Here is a 13,918-nt window from a genome sequence, read left to right as displayed (position 1 = left end):
GAGAGGCCCGCGTACCGCAAAAAAAAAAAAAAAAAAAAAATTATCTAAAACTGACCAGAAAGCTATAGGTTTTGCCCTCAATGTCATCAGGGTGTTGATAAGAGAAACAGACAAGGCAGAGTTGAAGGTTGCAGTGGTTGGAAAGAAACAAAATTTAGGTTTGTGTCCCACTGAGTTCAGGTTATCAAAAAAAAAAAAAAAAAAGAGAGAAAAAAATAACAGTTACCTATCTCCAATCTTTCATAATAATAGCAAAATATTTTATAATTTTAAGTTGAAAACAAGATTTGCAGAAATAAATACATTTTGAAATTTATTAGTATAAAGTTGAACACAGTGTCTTATAATTTTAAAATAATCCACATCAGGAACTCTGCCTCCTGTTTGTGATGTAGAGAGCTGAAAAGAGAATAATTTCTACGCTTATAACCAAAACAACACTTGAAAACCTACAGATTCACGACTTTCTTTGAATCTACCAGAGACTTGAAGCTGTAGGAAAACCAACTGACTTGAATAATAAGGAAGGAGAGATAGGACATATGTACTGGCTTACCTGGGGCAGATGCTTCTGGATATTTGTAAGAATTCAGCTAAGATTTTAAACAAAATGTTAAAGGCAGGTACAGACTAGTGAGAGAAGATAGAACCTCTGGGGGCTACAAACATAAGGGAAATTAATACTCACTTGAAGCTCTTCTCCAAGGACCTCAGTGGGTGGCCTCAAACAATGGAATATTACTCAGCCATAAAAAGAAACGAAATTGAGCTATTTGTAATGAGGTGGATAGACCTAGAGTCTGTCACACAGAGTGAAGTAAGTCAGAAAGAGAAAGACAAATACCGTATGCTAACACATATATATGGAATTTAAGGGAAAAAAAGTCATGAAGAACCTAGGGGTAAGCCAGGAATAAAGACACAGACCTACTAGAGAATGGACTTGAGGATATGGTTAGTCAGAAACTCTAGATATTGACATACAGTCCAGCCAGAGGGAAAATATTTGCCACAGCAATCATTAGGAGAAGATTTGTGAAAGATTTAGAACCATCTTTGCCCATTGAAAAGCTCTCAGAAGTTTCATATTTGACAGAGTGTTCAACAGAGCAGTTTATGACCCATCTGTGTGGGACAGAGATCTGTAAACCAATTTCTGGGTTAAGAGTGATGACTTCAGTTTTCTTGCTCAGAAACCTTTCTGGATGTGGGATTTGATCATGAGTTCATCTGAGATTTGGACAGAGTCAGTGGATACCAGGCATGCCCTCTGTTCTGGGGCCAATAAGCTGAGTAAGTTGACCATGACCTTGGGGTCAAGTTGCAGTATAGGATTCATTTTGAGTACAGAGGCAGCAGATGGGGAGGGTCTGACCAGAGGGTCAACTTCACACTTGGTGTTTCTGAATCTTGGTTTCTTCATCTGTAAGACCATGCAACTTGTAACTGCCCAGTCCTGCCTCTGCTTAACTCACATGGTTGTTGGGAAACAATTAATAGCAAATGAGGGAGGACTCAAACAAATAAATAATGTAGATGAAGGTATTTGTACATGATTAAATGTTATGCAAATTAAATAATTAATTAACTTGTCTTTCTATTCAACAGTTTTTGATGAATAGTTACTCTGAAGATTTAGAGCTAGAATCTAATGAAGGGCCATGAATGCCAGGTGGCAAACTTTAGGATGTAATCTATCTGCAAGTAGTGGGAAACCAGGTTTTTGGTCAGCCAAGTGGCTTAATAAAAATATTCTTTTAAGAATATTCTTTTAAGAAGACAAGCCGGTAGCCATGTGAGAATTGTGACCCTATCAATTCTGTTTTCTGAATTGATCTTGAATTTGTTCCCCTCTCCTGTCCTATAGACACTGCCATAGTTCATTACTTAACATCTCTCATGTGGAATAGGTATTGCAATTATCCCCTAAATGGTCTTCTTGCCTCTAACCTTGTCTACTCTGATTCATTCTCCATGTGTACATGGAGAATTTTATCCGATTATTTATTGGTTTATTGATTGATGGGTGGATTCATTTATTATTTATTGAGCTCTATCATGCACAATGCCTTGGGAACATGGCAGCGATGTTTGCTGAAGAGTAGGTCTTGACATATTGCTGCTCTCTTCACCCATACAATAAAGTCAAAACCCCTAGCATGGCACACAACACCATTTCTAACCTGGACTCGGTGCCTCTTACCAGCCTCATGGCTTCTCTGCCTTATAATCTCCCTTGTATTCTGTACACACCTATGTTCTATGGAGGCTGTGGAAAGGACTCTAAGGTAAGGATTGAGTATGAATTCTGGTTTGGAGATGTAATAGTGCGATGACCTTGGATAAGTCACTTAGGTTCTCAGTTTACTTATTTGTAACTGGGAATTATATTGATAAAACATACCTTAAATGTCTACTGTAAAAATCAATGATATAGGAATGTAAATTGACTAGCACGGTGTCTTATATCAGTTGGTTTGGTTACAAGTAACAGAACACCTGACCGTAGAGGTTTAAACAAATAAATGTGTAGAGACTGAAAGTAGTTTTTGATGTTGATTTAATGGCTCAAAAATGACAGTGCTGAATTTCTGGACCCTCCTTTCATGCTGGTCACCTCATGTTCACAGGATGGTTGCTGTAGTCGCAGACTTTACATCTACATCCAAGGAAAGAAAGGGAAAGGGACAGCACCTGCCATATTACTCTTCTTTTTTTTTATCAGGAAAACAAAGCTTTCCTAAACTCCATAGAGCAGATTTTCCATTAGACCATTTTTTTTTCCAGAAGCATATCACATGGCCTTCTTCAGTTGCTAGGGTGGTTGGGAATTTGGAGAGAAAGAGTTTGCAGACTGGTTGAAACAAATCATGATTGGTCATTTGGTGATGGGCACATTGCCACTCTGAACAAATTTGGAATTCTGTTAATAAGGAAAAAGAGTGAATGGTATTGACTAACATTACACATTAGTATTTTCCAAACACATTAGTCATTAGTAGCATTACTCATTAGTGTTTTCAAATTTTTCCCCAAGAAATGCCACATGTTCACGTTGCTAAGTATTTGCACATAGTATGTTGTGTGCATACAACACCCTCCTCCTGCATTGTACTCACACAACTTTGTATTGTGCCTTTCCTCGATACATAAGCCATTTTCCATTTTCCCACATATTCTTTGTCATTTAAAAAATATATTTATTTATTTATTTGATTGCGCCGGGTCTTTGTTGCGACAGGCGGGCTCCTTAGTTGCGGCAGGCGGGCTCTCAGTTGGGGCATGAGAACTCTTAGTTGCGACATGCATGTGGGATCTAGTGCCCTGACCAGGGATCGAACCCGGGCCCCCTGCATTATTGGGAGCAAGGATTCTTAACCGCTGTGTCATCAGGGTAGTCCCCACTGTCATTTTTAAAGGATGCACAGAAAAGATCCATTACCTGGCTGCTTCATGATTTACTTAACCATTCCTCTATGGTTGGAAATGTATGTTATTTTCAATTTATTATTATAGGGAGAGGGGAATTTAGTTTTGCTAAGTTTAGTTCTAGTCCACATGTGTTACACAGATTATCTCATTCAAACCTTGAAACATTCCTATGTGGTAGGTATTATTTCCATTTAATAGATGTGGAAATCTAGGTGCTGAGAAATTAGTTTGCCCTAAGTCCTACAACTAGTGAGGAGTAGAATTAGGATTCACAGAGAAGATGATTTAACTGCAAAAGTTGTGCTTTTTGATTGGAATCCACACTGAGATGGACATTTTTGTGCATGTATCAGTCCTGTTCAGATCCTCTTAGCTTCCCCATCTCTATGGCTCTGGGGCATATAGTCCAGCCTGAACTGCCTCTGTGGTGACCACATCCGGATAGACTCTGTCCAACTTCAGTGCACATCCTACTGCACTTCATTGCATGCCCCAGGATCCCTTGTGGAATCTGAGGTGTGAGACACTGAGGGGCCTTGTTGGCATCCACACCTGTGCAGCCTGGAAGTATGAAGGAATTAATGCCTCATTGGGGAGACTTTGACCAATGGGAGATGGAAGCTGGGGTATAATTTCTTCACTTCCTCTTGACAGATGGACTGTGCTGATTCATGGTCATTGTACGGCCTTGTTCAAAGCAGTCTTTTTTTTTTTTTTTTTTTGCGGTACGCGGGCCTCTCACTGTTCTGGCCTCTCCTGTTGCAGAGCACAGGCTCCGGACACGCAGGCCCAGCGGCCATGGCTCACGAGCCCAGCCATTCCGTGGCATGTGGGATCTTACTGGACCGGGGCACGAACCCGTGTCCCCTGCATTGGCAGGCGGACTCTCAACCACTGCGCCACCAGGGAAGCCCCAAAACAGTCTTGTGAGATCAAATAATCAGTCTTGCTTAACACCAAGCAATGGGTAGCTCCTCGCCCCCCCATGTTGGTTCTTTCTCCTTTTCTGCTTCATTCTCCCTTTTTCCCCCACTCCTGCTTCCTTGATAATAAAGGAGTGGTACATAAATGTTTAAAATTTCACCCTGGCTGTCTGAGCAACCCAGGCTGAGACAGTGCATAGAGTTATTTCATTATTTAGGATGATTTCCTTTGTCTAAAAGGGTTCCCACAGTGGGTTTACTGAATTTAAAAGTATGAATATTCCTATGCCTTTGAGAACTTTATAACTAACTTCAAATCTACCCCCACCTACCACCCCGGCCCTTGGCTCACCCAGTAGATGACTATAGCTGGGGAGGAAGAAATTGTCCTCTACCCTTCTATGTTCTTCTGGCTGATCTAAGAATTAAATTAACATGAGACAGATTAACAAGAAAAAATCAAATGAAAGTTTAATAACATGTATACATGGGAAAGATCCAGGAAAGCTGAGCAGCTCGCTAAAATGGCCAAGTCCCCATTTTAAATACCATCTTCAGCAAAAGACAAAAGAGGATGTTGGGGGTAGTGGTTTGTGACTTCAAAGGGGAGGAAAGCAATTGACCAGGAGATTGAAAAGCAAGTGTTTGGTAAACAAATGTTTGCTGCACCAGCAGAGACAGTGGGACACAGAGAGGGATTTTAAGAAACAGACTTTGCTAGGTCCCTCCCTGTCTACCACACCTTGTTCACACTACGGTTACCTGTGGTGACAGCTCCCTTCTGGAACAGGTCCTCTTTTAGGCAGTGAGGGAGAAGGTCAAATTTTCTTCCTGAGTCTTTTTGGCCTTGATTGTTTTCAGCTCCAAATCATCCCATGCCAAAGAGGCATTTTGGTGTGGCAAATTTTGCTCCCCTACATCTCTATGTCTTTGTCAGACTGGCTTCATTCATTATTGAACTAAGGGTGGAGCTAAGATCCTGCTGGCAATGACTTACAAAGAAGGCTGTAAACAGGAACGTTTATGACCACATACAACCAAGACTGGTTCAGTGTTAATGTGTGGAAAAACATAATCTTTGCTGAAAGGGAATTTTAACCATTTGAGTTTATTTTCCCTAGGGAAAAATACCCTAGGCACACAGCTTTAAGAGTGTGCTGGCCCTTGGTAATTGCACTAATTACCTGTGAGCTAATTAGGGACCATTATGTATTCAGAAGTGAGATTTGCATCCTTCAAAATTTGCATTTCCAGCGAGAAGCTCATTCTCTATGCATCATAAGGTGAGTGTTCCCTGCTGATTTCCTTTCCTCATATATAAGCCGGGCTCACTCTGGGACTGCTATAATCAGAAGTCCATTAAGCAGAACCCGAAGAAGCCAGCAAGAGGAAGGAGCCTTCCGGAGCACACAGATGGGTCTGGGATCTATCTCGTTACAGAAACAACTATTTGGAGAGAGAATTCAGACAGCTTTTTCCAGAGGCTGCTTTTGAGTTTGTTCAGTCATAATCACAGGCTTTCCAGAAGAAACCAAATATCAGACAACTCCCTGAGTAAGAAATGGCCATTGCCAGGGCCCTTGTAAGATTCCAAGAGGAGCCTCTGTATTGCCTGGTGAGGCCTGCCACCCCGTGTGTAACAATAAACATGGTGGCGTGGGGAGTTCCCCAGGGTCTGTGAGTTGCTTGCTTCTTCTCTGCTGTGTCCACTGACTTTCACCATGTGTCTCTGAGTTCCTTTTGGTGTTCTCCATGGACTGAAGCCTTCTCATTTCATGCCAGGGTTGTAGTTTGTTTCCGCCTTCCTAGGAGAAGAGAGGGAGAGGAGAAGGAAAAATGGTCTCCTTCCACTGGCCAGCTCTGACCACACATAGTGGGTTGCAGGACTGTAAGCTTCTCAAGATGGACTCTGTCCGCAGGCAGACACCAATACTCATGATGTGAGCCATGGGCTGCTGCCATGGCCAGGGGAGTCTTGAGGTGTGAATCAGAACAAGATCGATATTTTAGCTCAGCAGAAGTTAGTAAACTCTGCACAGTGTAAAGAAAGTTAGATTTGGGTGCTAGGAGGCTTGGGGTCCTAGTTCTACTCTTTATTGGCTATGTGATCTTATCCTTTCCCTGGAGTTGTAGTTCCCAAATGGGTAGGTTAGGATTAGAGTTGGAATAGTAGCTATGTGTCATGCATACAATCACTGCTATGTTCTCTGCTCCTGGAAGATGTTGTCGATCAATTACAGATTGATTTTACCTCGAATCCAGGCTTGGCCTCACAATTCTTCTCCGCAGGGCACTCCTGGTAGCCGTGCGAATTGAGATTGGACTTGGCTTGAGATGCAACCTCTTTCCTCAGGGTCAAATGATCCCCAAAGTCCTTTCAACAAACTGCCTGGGAACCAATTGTTTTTAAGTAGGTTAACATGAGAATTGAAATCTGGTTTACTCTAATAATTTGCTTAGTAAAACTCCCCTCCCCCACTGCCCTAATAACCCTCTGTATTAGTTTTCCATTGCTGTGTAACAACTTACCACAAACTTAGCAGCTTAAAACAATGTTTCCTCTCCTTAAAAAACTCCCATTCATAATCTTATAGTTTCTTAGCTCAGAAGTCCTGGCAAGTTCAGCTGGGTTCTGGGCTTACAGTCTCACCAAGCTAAAATCACGGTGTCTGTGGCCTGGACTCTGATCTGGAGGTTCTAGAAGAAAGTCTGCTTCCAGGCCCCTTCAGGTTGTTGACAGTCCTGAATTCAGTCCCGTGTGTTTATAGAACTGAGTTCCCCGTTTGCTTGCAGGCTATTGGCTGGGAGCTGTTCTCAGCTTCTAGAGGCTGCCTGCATTCCCTGGCACATGACCCCTCTGTCTTCAAAGCCTGCAGTGGTGCATCAGATCTTCCTCATGCTTCAGATCTCTTTGACTTCTCTTCTGCTTTCCTTCTCTGCATCCAGCCAGAGAAAGTTGTCTACTTTTAATGGCTCCTGTAATCAGATTAGGCCCATCTGGTTAATGGCTCCTTTTAAAGGCCAATGGTATCATATGACATAACATAATCACAGGAGTGGTATCTCATTATATTCACAGGTTATGAAGGATTTGGGAGGTCATTTTAGAAATTCTGCCTACCATATCCCCATGCAGAAATATCACAGATTCTATGTGAACAAAGTTAGAATTAATGGGTTTAACATGATGAGGTTCCACTGAATTAAAGATTTTTCTCTGTTCATTCAACAAACAGTGAAATACCTACTAGTACCAGGCACCTGAAGACAGTAGTCTCTGCCTGCAAGAAGTGCACAGTCTCACCCCAAAACCAAAAGTCCAGGACCAGACAGCTTCACTGGTGAATTCTATCAAGCATTCAAAGAACATTAATACCTATCTTTATCAAACTGTTCCAAAAATTAGAAGAGGAGGGATTACTTCCAAACTCATTTTATGAGGCCAGCATTACCCTGATACCAAAACCAGAGAAAGACACCACAAGAAAAGGACATTATAGGCCAATATCCCTGATGAACATAGATGCAAAAATCCTCAACAAAATATTAGCAAACCGAATTTGACAACACATTAAAAGGATCATACACCACGTTCAAGAGGGATTTATTCCAGGGATGCAAAGATGGTTCAACATCTGCAAATCAATCAATGTGATATACCACATTAACAAAATGAAGGATAAAAATTATATGATCATCTCAGTAGACACAGAAACAGCATTTGACAAAATTCAACATCCATTTATGATAAAACTCTCAACAAAGTGGGTATAGAGGGAATGTACCTCAACATAATAAAGGCCAATATATGGCAAGTCCACAGCGAACTTCATTCTCAATGGTGAAAAGTTGGGAGCTGTTCCTCTAAGGTCAGAAAAAAGACAACGATGCCCACTCTCACCATTTTTGTTAAACACAGTATTGGGAGTCCTAGGTAGAGCAATTAAGCAAGAAAAAGAAATAAAAGGCATCCAAATTGGAAAGGAAGATATAAAACTGTCATTATTTGCATATGACATGATATTATATATAGAAAACCCTAAAGACACCACCAAAAACCTGTTAGAACTAATCAATGAATTCAGTAAAGTTGCAGGCTACAAAATTAATATACAGAAATCTGTTTCTATACACTAATAATGAACCATCAGAAAGAAAAATTAGGAAAACAATCCCACTTATAATTGCAACAAAAAGAATAAAATACCTAGAAATAAATTTGGTTTTGTGTTTTTTTTTTGAGGTACGCGGGCCTCTCACTGTTGTGGCCTCTCCCATTGCACAGCACAGGCTCTGGACGCGCAGGCCCAGCGGCCATGGCTCACGGGCCCAGCCACTCCGCGGTATGTGGGATCTTCCTGGACCAGGGCACGAACCCGTGTCCCCTGCATCGGCAGACGGACTCTCAACCACTGCGCCACCAGGGAAGCCCATAGAAATAAATTTAACCAAGGAAGTGAGAGACCTGTACACTGAAAAGTATAAGACACTGATGAAAGAAATTGAAGAAGACACAAATAAATGGAAAGATATTCTGTGCTCCTGGATTGGAAGAATTAGTATTGTTAAAATGTCCATACTACCCAAAGCAAGCTGCAGATTCAAGGCAGTCCCTATCAAAATTCCAATGGTGTTTTTCACAGAAATAGAACAAACAATCCTAAAATTTGTATGGAATCACAAAAGACCCTGAATAGCCAAAGCAATCTTGAGAATGAACAAAGCTGAAGCCATCACACTCCCTGATTTCCAACTATATTACAAAGCTATAGTAATCAAAACAGTATGGTATTGGCATAAAAACAGACACATAGATCAGTGGAACAGAATAGCCCAGAATTAACCCACACACAGCTAATTAATTTATGACAAAGGAGCCAAAGAATATACAATGGGGAAAGGACAGTCTCTTCAATAAATGGTATTGGGAAAACTGAACAGCCACATGCAGAAAATGAAACTGGACCACTATCTTGTACCATATACAAAAGTGAAATCAAAATGGATTAAACACTTGAATGTAAGACCTGAAACCATAAAATCCTGAGAGAAAACATAAGCAGTAAGCTCCTTGACATCAGTTTTGGCAATGATTTTTTGGGATTTGACTCAAAATACAAAGGCAACAAAAGCAAAAATAAACAGTGGGGCTGCATCAAATTAAAAAGTTTCTGCTCAGCAAAGGAAGCCATCAACAAAATGAAAAGGCAACCTGCTGAATGGGAGAAAATATTTGCAAATGATATGACTGATAAAGGGTTAATATCCAAAATATATAAACAGCTCATACAACTCAGTAGCAAAAAACCAAGCAATCTAATTAAAAATGGGCAGAGGATCTGAATAGACATCTTTCCAAAGATGACAAACAGATGGCCAACAGGTACATGAAAATATGCTCAAAATCACTAATCATCAGGGAAATACAAATCAAAACCACAATGAGATATCACTTCACACCTGTTAGAATGGCTTGTCTCAAAAAGACAGGAAATAACAAGTGTTGGCAAAGACATGAAGAAAAGGGTACATTGTGCATGGCTTGTGGACATGTAAATTGGTGCGGCCACTCTGGAAAACAGTATGGAGGTTCCTCAAAAAATTAAAAATAGAACTACCATATGATCCAGTAATTCCACTTCTGGGTATTTATTCAATGAAAATGAAAACACTAACTCAAAAAGATATATGCATCCCCATGTTCGCTGTAACATTATTTACGATAGCCAATATATAGAGACAACCTAAATGTCCATCAATGGATCAGTGGATAAAGAAAATGTGGCATGTATTAAAAAATGGAATATCATTCAGCCATAAAAAAGTGAAATCTTGTCATATGTGACAAATAGATGGACAAACAGAGCATTATGCTAAGTGAAATAAGTCAGAAAAAGGCAAATACCATGGAATCTCACTTATATGTGGAATCTAACAACAAACAAACAAACAAAAACAAGATAACCAACAAACACAAAAACCGAGCTCACAGATACGGAGAGCAGATTGGTGGCTGCCAATCTGTTGGAGGAGTTGGGTGAAGGGGGTCAAAAGGAACAAAATTCCAGTTTTAAAATAAGCAAGTCATGGGGATGTAATGTACAACATGGCAACTATGATTAATAACACTGTATTGCATATTTGAAAGTTGCTAAGAGAGTAGATCTTAAAAGTTCTCATCACAAGAAAAAAATTCTGTAGGTATGTATGCTGATGGATGTTATCTAGACTTATTGTAGTGATCATTTTGCAATACGTACAAATATTGAATCATTATGTTGTACATCTGAAACTAATATAATGTTATATGTCACTGCACAGTCTAGTGGGGGCCAGTAATCACACAATGTTATAGGGTTATTTCAAATAGAGGTGGGTACAAATATATTGATGTCAATGAATTAGAAGTAGCCTATTCTGCTTGGAAAAGTGGTGGGGGAGGTGATTATTGGGGAGTTTGCCAAGAATTTGAAATTTTGGTTGAATATCAAAGGATATAGTTCTGCCTCTCAGAATAGTATTTGGCAAGTTCCTTTTCCTTCCAGAATCCCAATTTCTTCATCAGTTTTATTAGAAGTTTAATTAAGATGATCTCTACAGCCTGTTTCACTTCTCTTGTCATCTGAATTCCAGGTAAATGTGTGTGAATGTGCAGGAGATGGGTGGGGATAAAGAGGATAAGAGAACCCCTGGAGGAGTGTCTTGCCTGCCTGTCTCAACTTTCAGTGTCATCTGGGTTCCTTTGTCTGGCTCAGCAGGGAGGTCAGAGATGAGGTCTAGCCATCAGTTAGGATGCAGCAGAAGATGGAATTCAAGCTGTCGTAAACAACGAGGGCTATATGACTAGAAATTCAAGGGCGGGGTGATCTTGAGGTTGACGTAATCCAGTGGCACACTTTCTATTTTCCTGTAATCCTCTTGACTGCTTTAATCAGGCTAGCAACAGAGCTCTAGACCTCACATGTGGATGCAGCCACATCCAAAGAAAGAAATGCCCAGCAACCTTTTCTAGAGTCTCACTGGCCCCACTTAGGTCGATCGTAAGGACATAGGAAAACCTTGTGCTGATTAAAGTCCTCCAGGGGTCTTGACCCATTCATTGGTAAGAGGATGGGAATACCAGGACTGACAGACCAGTCAGGATGCACCCTCAAACTGCTACACATCGGGGGTTGGGTGGAATCCACTCACTGCCTCTGAGTCCTGGCTCCTCCCTCACCTCAGGACATTGAGGACATTGCTCGGGGACCAGCAGTCAATCCAGCTTTGCTAAGGCACTGATGATGGAGCAGTTGATATCATGTGGCTCCTTCAGGTATCAGAATAGTGCATGCAGAAGAGCCTTGAGGAGATGCACAGCTTGCCCCAAGGCAGTGATTAATAGTACAACTTGGGGCACTGTGGCAGTAGGTCAGTGCCTAACAAAACTGCTCGGCAGTTAATACATGGGGTAAAGCTTAGAGGCCATTTGAGCAATCCTTCGTAAATAGGTCGTGTTCTTAGAATAAAACATAGATAAATGATACTCAGATAAAGATGTCTTTTCTCTTTAAATCAAACCTTCTTTTTACTCAGGCAAAATTAAAAAAAAAAAATCTGAGTGCAGAGGCTCTGCTTCTCCCTGCTCTGGTTCTGCACCATTGGTTCAGTCTCATTTCAGAGATGCAGGAATTTATAATTGCTTTTCCAATTGTCACCAAGTCACCTTAATGGCTTCTTACAAATTATTTGTTGTACGAACAACATGGTTGGAAACCAAACTAAAAAGAAAGTAAAGGTTAACCCATGCTCTGATGACTACAACAAATCAGGCTATTTGTATTTATTTGTGCTCTGTTCAAGCTTTTGCCGATGGCCACACAAAATTTCATCATAGGGCAGTCATATTTATATTGGTATATTGTGAGCATATTCTGTGTTTATTGTGTAATTGTCATAACTATGCTTTTTGCTCTATAATGGATTTCTGGAAATGAAAATCGGTGTCTGTCTTGACACAACCATGCCCTTGCTCTCTACTGCATCCCACCCAGATCTGGAATTTAATTGAGGTTAATTCCCCCACCCGTTGTTTTATTTTTGTGTCAAGGGAATGTGTGCTCTCAGGGGAAGGAAGGTATGCTGTCCTAATGCGGCATGAATTGCATGTCTCCAGAGGAACACCAACTTCTGCAGATTTTTTCCTTATAATCTTGTTATTTTAATTACACATATATTTTTCTTGGCTCTATTATTTAGGAGTTATACCCGTATACTTCCCAAAGGAATTGTGTGGTTTAGAGATAGAGACAGTGTGAAGTCTAATTAGAGATTCATCTTAAAATAAGATTGAGTCCAGACCCAGGGTAAGGAAGTGAGTGTAAGACAGTGCAGGGGGTAGCACATCCCGGGCATTTCTGCCTTTACTCTTCCTCCCCATGGAAGAAATCAGTAATCAATTAGGATGCTCTTTCACATCAAGCTTAGGTACAATCTCAAAAATCTTTCTTAACACTCTCCTTCAGGTGCCATTACTAATCAGTGATAGTTGACTGTGACATGAAATCTATTTACTGTGTCTGGTATTGGGAAAAGTGAACAGAGATAGGAATGAAGAGCATTTTAACTTTGCCATGGATAAGCCATATAACCAGAGGCATTCAAAGACTGAATTGGGAGGAGATTGGAAGGGAAGATTTGAATTCAGGAGAAAGTTTAGGTGACTCACTTTACAGAAAATTCCAGTAACCTGGAGCAAGCAGAATAGCATTCGAAAGTTTATATGAACAATGTCCCTTGAACCATTCATGGGATAAAAGGTGGACAAGACATTATGGCTGAGACTTTCAGAGGGCATCCTCCATGGACACTTTCTTCTTTTCTTAATTTTACATCCCTGGTCCTCTTTCTATTTCTCCCACAGCCCCCTTTATGAGAGCTCTGTCACCTGATGGCTGCATCCTTCCTCAGAATACATTGCTCTTGCCCTAAACGTTTACTGGCTCCGAAGCAGGGAGTGAAAAGGTCTAGTCCTGTAGTTTGCGGGTGGAGTGGGTAGTTGGCAGGGTAGGGGTGTGGATACGAATGCTTTGTCTGCAGCTTCTCAGCAACTGAGAATACCCAGGCCATTCTCATTATTAGAGGGGCACTGTTTTTGTAAAAATGAAGGGAAGATGAAGTGTGGTTGCAAAAATGATCCTATTTTAAAGTTTACATTTTACAAGTGAATACTTCTACTACAAAATTGTCCTATAGCTAACACTGTACAGTGGATTTGATGATGGGCTACACGCCTAATGCTCCCTGGTGAAAGCATCATCTCTCTGTCCTATCAGTGTGCTCTGTGACTCTGTCTCACCTGGAGATGACGTCAAAATATGTACCTTTGAGGCCTTTGGGAAAATATATGGCTGAGCGTAGTGGCCCATCTGACATCTCCCGTGATAGACCCTGCCTTAGACCCCACTCTGGTCTCATTTTCTTAGTGATGATGGCATCTGATTCCTTCTTGAAATGCCCAAGATGAAATACTTTATCACATCAAGTATTAATTTTCTTCCAAAGGCCAGTGTAGTCTCTTGTCA

General features: G+C 40.8%; 1 long non-coding RNA gene across 1 annotated transcript; it reads right to left on the bottom strand.

The window, feature by feature from the left end:
• Positions 1–4,800: 4,800 nt before the first annotated feature.
• On the bottom strand, positions 4,801–7,097 carry LOC113610726 (uncharacterized). Its single transcript, XR_003429199.1, has 3 exons — positions 6,885–7,097; positions 6,607–6,744; positions 4,801–6,160 (listed from the first exon to the last, which is right to left on the bottom strand). It is a non-coding gene; the product is annotated as an uncharacterized LOC113610726 (long non-coding RNA).
• Between the last annotated feature and the right edge of the window lie 6,821 nt (positions 7,098–13,918).

Source organism: Aethalodelphis obliquidens, unplaced genomic scaffold (assembly GCF_003676395.1).
Source record: "Aethalodelphis obliquidens isolate GAN/ISIS:26980383/991018 unplaced genomic scaffold, ASM367639v1 scaffold65, whole genome shotgun sequence".
Classification (NCBI taxonomy): Eukaryota; Metazoa; Chordata; class Mammalia; order Artiodactyla; family Delphinidae; genus Aethalodelphis; species Aethalodelphis obliquidens.
This window is presented reverse-complemented; position numbering and strand designations above follow the sequence as displayed.